Source organism: Euphorbia lathyris, chromosome 10 (assembly GCF_963576675.1).
Source record: "Euphorbia lathyris chromosome 10, ddEupLath1.1, whole genome shotgun sequence".
Taxonomy (NCBI): domain Eukaryota; kingdom Viridiplantae; phylum Streptophyta; class Magnoliopsida; order Malpighiales; family Euphorbiaceae; genus Euphorbia; species Euphorbia lathyris.
Window position 1 is genome coordinate 15909080 of NC_088919.1, and position 5732 is coordinate 15914811.

General features: G+C 31.8%; 1 pseudogene; it reads right to left on the bottom strand.

Annotated features, from left to right (window-relative positions):
* Positions 1-534: 534 nt before the first annotated feature.
* LOC136208030 (putative cyclin-A3-1) lies at positions 535-3261 on the bottom strand (annotated as a pseudogene).
* Positions 3262-5732: the final 2471 nt, after the last annotated feature.

A 5732-nucleotide genomic window follows, 5' to 3' on the forward strand; every position in this document is an offset into this window, starting at 1 on the left:
TAGCAAAAGATATTCATAAATAAAAACAAACTTCAAGTTAGGTCAATCTTATTAGCAGCAGACAGCTCGTGCTTGAATTAGATAATGGAGTGGGATATAAGGTTCTATGGCCCCTAAATTTTTTTTGACCTCTCTCATCTTGCCAATTTTTGAGCAACAAAAAGAGGACAATGAGAGACAAATTAAATTTGTGTTCTTTTAGATTATGCTATTAATTTAATAATTAAATCATTTTAATTATTACATAACAAAAATATGGATGTGATTATACTTGGAGGATTAAAAAAAAACTAAAATTGAAGGATTGTATAATTATTTCTAAAACAATACGGAATTAAATGTTTCACAACCCCTCTACAAAAAGACAAATAGCAAATAGACAGAATTTGGAAAGATATGGAGGAGTTAAAAAGTTGACAATCAGCAACTGCTTGTATCAACAAATAATGTTATTCTTTATTGCAATTATAACCCCCCCATAAAAGAACGTCATGTCAACTTGAAGAATCACAAACCAATACATGGAGAAAGGATTCATTCTTTAACACCTTGAAAAAAACTAATTGGGATCTTAAGAGAAGATGGCATGGTAGCAATACATTTGAATTGTCCCAAGAAAGCAAGTCGAGGTCAATACGACAACAATTTTAGTGGATCATAAACAAAATTAAAATGCTAAGTATGGTGAACTAAAATGTTACCTTATACTGCTTGTATTTGTCTCTTACAGCATACAGTCCAGCTCCTTTGCTACCCAAATACAAGTCATGTATGATAAGAACATATTCCTTCAAGTCGCATGAATTATATCTAGTGCACTGTTCAAGGGAAGTATTTTGCATAACCATAAATTAGTAAGAAGAATTACTCACTGGGTGTGAATAAAAAATGATAGTGCTATCTAAACAAGAATCCTTACCCAAGGATGCATCTTTGGTCTAATCATGAATCTTACAAAAAATATAGCAGATGCAGCCACCAAAGACGACAAGAATGTCACACAATTGAAATCTAACAAGCTTAACTCCGCAAGGTAGTAACCTAAGAACTCAAGCTATAAATTTAATCTATGCATGAGAATGAAAACAAACTTAGAAACATATATTCCAAATATTTATTGGATGTGAAAAGAGAAACAGATACAATAACATTCAAAATGAAGCTCCATGGAGATTAAGCCTACTTGTAATCATCTTGTGCAACTCTGGTGTGTTTCCTGCAACCAAACAAAGCAAGAACAACAAAAATGAGTCTAGAGAACTTTTGTTCTTTAAGCATAAACGATTGTCTAAATATTATAAAGGAACATATATATGAGTACATTAGCAATTTTTACCTAATGAATGTCTTTATTGTGGGACTGCCTAATTCGAATTTCAAAGACTTGAGTATGTCATCCTCCATCTTCACAACCTACAGAATAAATAACCATTAAATATAGTAAAAGGGAATAAAAAATTGAAAGAAGGACAATGCATAACAAAAGGATGAAAGAAAATACATATTCCTTAGCGAATGTATTGTTAGTTATATATAAAAAAAGTCTTCCACATTTGGAGAGTTAAGTTTTTCGTACTTTTTGCATATTGCAATCGAGAGTGAAGAATGAAATAAGTAAAAAATGCACACAACAATTGAAAAACCATACCCAAAACCAAAAACAATATGAAAGGCAAGCTCTTACGATGTAATGAGCATTGCGGAAACACCCAAACAATTAAAGCTTCTATCTATTAAGAACATTCAAGGACAAGAATCTATCAACATAGGAAATAGTCATATGATACAAGCTTGTATTCCTCTGTAACCTACACCAACCGATCCACCAAAATCCCTCTCATATTGGCGATAACATCCTTTTGAATTGTTTCAATGTAATCAGGCAATGACCTCTTCTTCAGATCTGCCTGAAATTTAAATTCATCAAATTAACCATAAATTTAATTTAAATAAAACTTCTTTAGTTCCTAATAGTTCTCAGAATGTCAGTTCCTATAGCCATTTCTGTCTCCTAATTAAGGTGGGAGTAGGAACACAGAAAGCTGATGGATGAAGTGAAATGAAGGAAGGGTCCCCACCAGACACCTGACAGAAGAGACATATGACATCTTCTTCATTGCTCAGTTTTGGACTTTGCTCACTGGAACTGGCCTGATGAGGAGCATTCAAATAATTAGATAGAGCAGATAATTAAAATAAAATAACAAATAGAATCCAGATTAGAACATATCATGTCTCCATCATCAAACTGAGGATCTAAAACTAACACATCCTTTTGTTGTTGTTGTATTCTTTCTAAACTTCCAACTGAACTTCTTGGCATTGTCATTCAATCAAGATTCATCTAAATAAGTTTTCATTTAACTCAAACTAACCCATCAATTTCATGTAAAATATAATTTCATGATTAATACATCATTTTCATGCCATAAATGTTGATGAGCAGTAAAGGAGACACCCAACAACTCATAATTCTGTAAATTACACACTTAAACTTATAACTTTTTTGTCTTGAACTTATCATATACCTAAACTTATCAATTTGGAGACACTGACACCCTTATTTGATATTGTCTCAAACTTCAGTATATAAGGGTGAAAGACATGCAAAATTAATAAATTAAGGTATCTAATAGGTTCAAATTGACAACTTTAAGGGGGTGTTATTTTCTCCTCAAATTTGCATTTTCATATTAAATCATAACAAGATGATTACAAGTAGGCTTAATCTCCATGGAGATTAAGCCTACTACTCATGAGAAAGAAAGTTTTTGCATTATATTTGGAAACAACGTAATAACCAATTTTGCAATAAATGCTTGGTGCCGGTGAATTTTTGTGTACCTCAATGTTTAGGTTTCCTTCAAGATTATCAATGTTTTAAAAGTAGGATCACTAGTTCAATCGGTTGAACTCGAATGGTTCAACTAGATGATGTTATAAATATTATATACATATATATATATATATATATATATATATATATATATATATATATATATATATATATATATATATATTAGGGAAAATTACAAAAATAAACATTGTGGTTTGAGCAATTTTCAAGCATAAATCATGTAGTTTAAAAATTTGCAAAGGGTTACCATATGGTATGTTCCGTTAGCAAAAGCAGTCCAAAATTATAACACCGTTAACAAATGCTGATGTGGCAATGTTGGTCAAAAAGTTAGAGGGGTATTTTTGTTATTTTTTCTCTATCTTCTCCATTGTTCTCTCTTCTCGCTCCTCTATCACCTCCATTGTAATCCTCAATAGAGCATGAAAGGGAAAATTTGCCCACAACACCAGATGAAGAAGGATCAAAGAGATAAAAAATCTCAAAGTCCAAATCTGAATCTCGTGTTAGAAATTCAAATAACTTACAAGTTTTAGAAGTTTATTTATATGTTCATCGGAGCTCTCTCGTTTACGATTCTCTGTCTCTGGTTTCCGAACCTTTAATTTTATACCTAAAATTGGGAGATTATCCCATTGGTAACAGTCCAAGCATGAATCAAGGAGATAGAGTGGGTCGAGTCATAACCTTCAGCAATAACGATTGAACTGAAAGCCCGTACAAATTCAGGTTTGAATTCAAAATCAAAGGAATTTGAATTCGTTGTTCTGGTGTCTACGCTGGTGAGGATTTGCATAAAAAATGGGTGAGATGGTGGACCATGGAACGACCACTCGAGTAATTAGAGCATCTCCAATAGTTTATACCCACAACCACTCAATAGACATGCCACATCATTTTTATGAATAAACTCTATTTCATCATACTATCTTTCTCCAATGGTTAAACACTACAACCACTAAATCACATGGAACCCATTATCAAATCATATTTATAATTATTATTTAATAATATATATTTTGGATCGATTTATATAGGAAAATTTTAATTTGTAAAAAATTACATTTGTTACCATTGTGAAACAATTAATGAAATTTTTTTAATTAAACCTATATACTTAATTTATCATTGTACTTCGAAAATAAAATTATAGTATACCATTCTCTCCGACGGTAACATAATGTTGTTACATTGGAGAGCTCTCTCCGATAGTAAACAGAGCCGACCCTGGTCTAGGGCCCATAACTGTAAGGGGGTCCAAATTTATTTTATTTGATTGGTGTATATATATATTGGTAAGAATATAATCTCTATTGGGATCCGGGTTTCAAGTTCCTCCATAAGCAAATTTTTTTTCTCAAAAAATAATAATTACACATACATTTGGCTTTTTCAAAATATTTTTTTATTAATATTAAAAAATTTAAATTCACTTCTAAAAACTTATTTATAATTCTTGAAAAAAAAAATTACACATACATTTGGCTTTTTCAAAATATTTTTTTTATTAATATTAAAAAATTTAAATTTACTTTTGAAAACTTATTTATAATTCTTGCAAAAAACAATAATTTATAATTATGTCAAATTATACTTTAAATTAAATCAAACTAATTAAATAATTATTTTTGATATGTTTTTTTTACGGGATTTTTGATATGTTTTTAAAATTAAGTCTTATAATAATAATTACACATACATTTGGCTTTTCCAAAATATTTTTTTATTAATATTAAAAAATTTAAATTCACTTCTAAAAACTTATTTATAATTCTTGCAAAAAAATATATTTATAATTATGTCAAATTATACTTTAAATTAAATCAAACTAATAAAATAATGATCTTTGATATATTTTAAAATTAAATCTTATAAATTAATTGTCTAAAATATATTTACTAAAGTTTAAAATTTATGTAATGTTTTTAATTAGAGTATAAAATTATACTTTATTTCTTATAATTTTATATATATTTCTTATATATATAAAAACTCCGCCTGTGAGGGTCACTTGGTGGCCTTTACAGCCAGTCCCAAGCCCGGACAAAGGAGGAGGGTTGCGGTAGGTTTGTGGCGGCCAGCATAAAACATAGCCATATCTTATGACATGAACCATACTATAAATACCGTTGGGGTGTTCCCTACTCAGCGACGCGCTGCACTTTCTAGACCTGGGTGTAGTGATAAATGTGCAAGGGTTGCTAGGTCGTCGCCCCGAAGCGGCGCGCCACCCCAGGACCCGGGGGTGGTGTCAAATATGCAAGGGTTACGGGTAAATAAGCTAGTCCACGGTAATGGTAGGGGTAGGGGTAAGGATAGTAGGTTACACTTTGGGACATGGAACATAGGTTCTTTGACAGGAAGATTAGATGTTATGAAGAGGAGGAGAATAAATATAATGTGCCTACAAGAAACCAAGTGGGTTGGAGCCAAGGCTAGAGAGATAGCTCCTTGGGGTTATAAGCTTTGGTACTCAGGAAAGGATAAGGGTAAAAATGGAGTAGGTATTCTTATTGATAGGGAGTATATTGATGATGTAGTAGCGGTGTCTAGGAAGAGCGATAGAATTATGAGTGTTAAGCTAGTGATAGGGGATGAGGTTGTGAATGTCATTAGTGCATATGTGCCACAAATAGGATTAGATGTCTCTATAAGACAAGCTTTTTGGGAGGACTTAGAGGAAGTGGTGCAACAGGTTCCTAGGGATGAAAAAATGGTACTGGGGGGTGATCTCAATGGACACGTGGGTTCTAGGCGAGATGGGTTTGAGAGTATTCATGGAGGGTATGGTTTTGGAGATAAGAATGAAGCAGGAAATGATATTTTGGAATTTGCATCAGCCTATGACTTGAGTATCATGAACACATGGTTTATG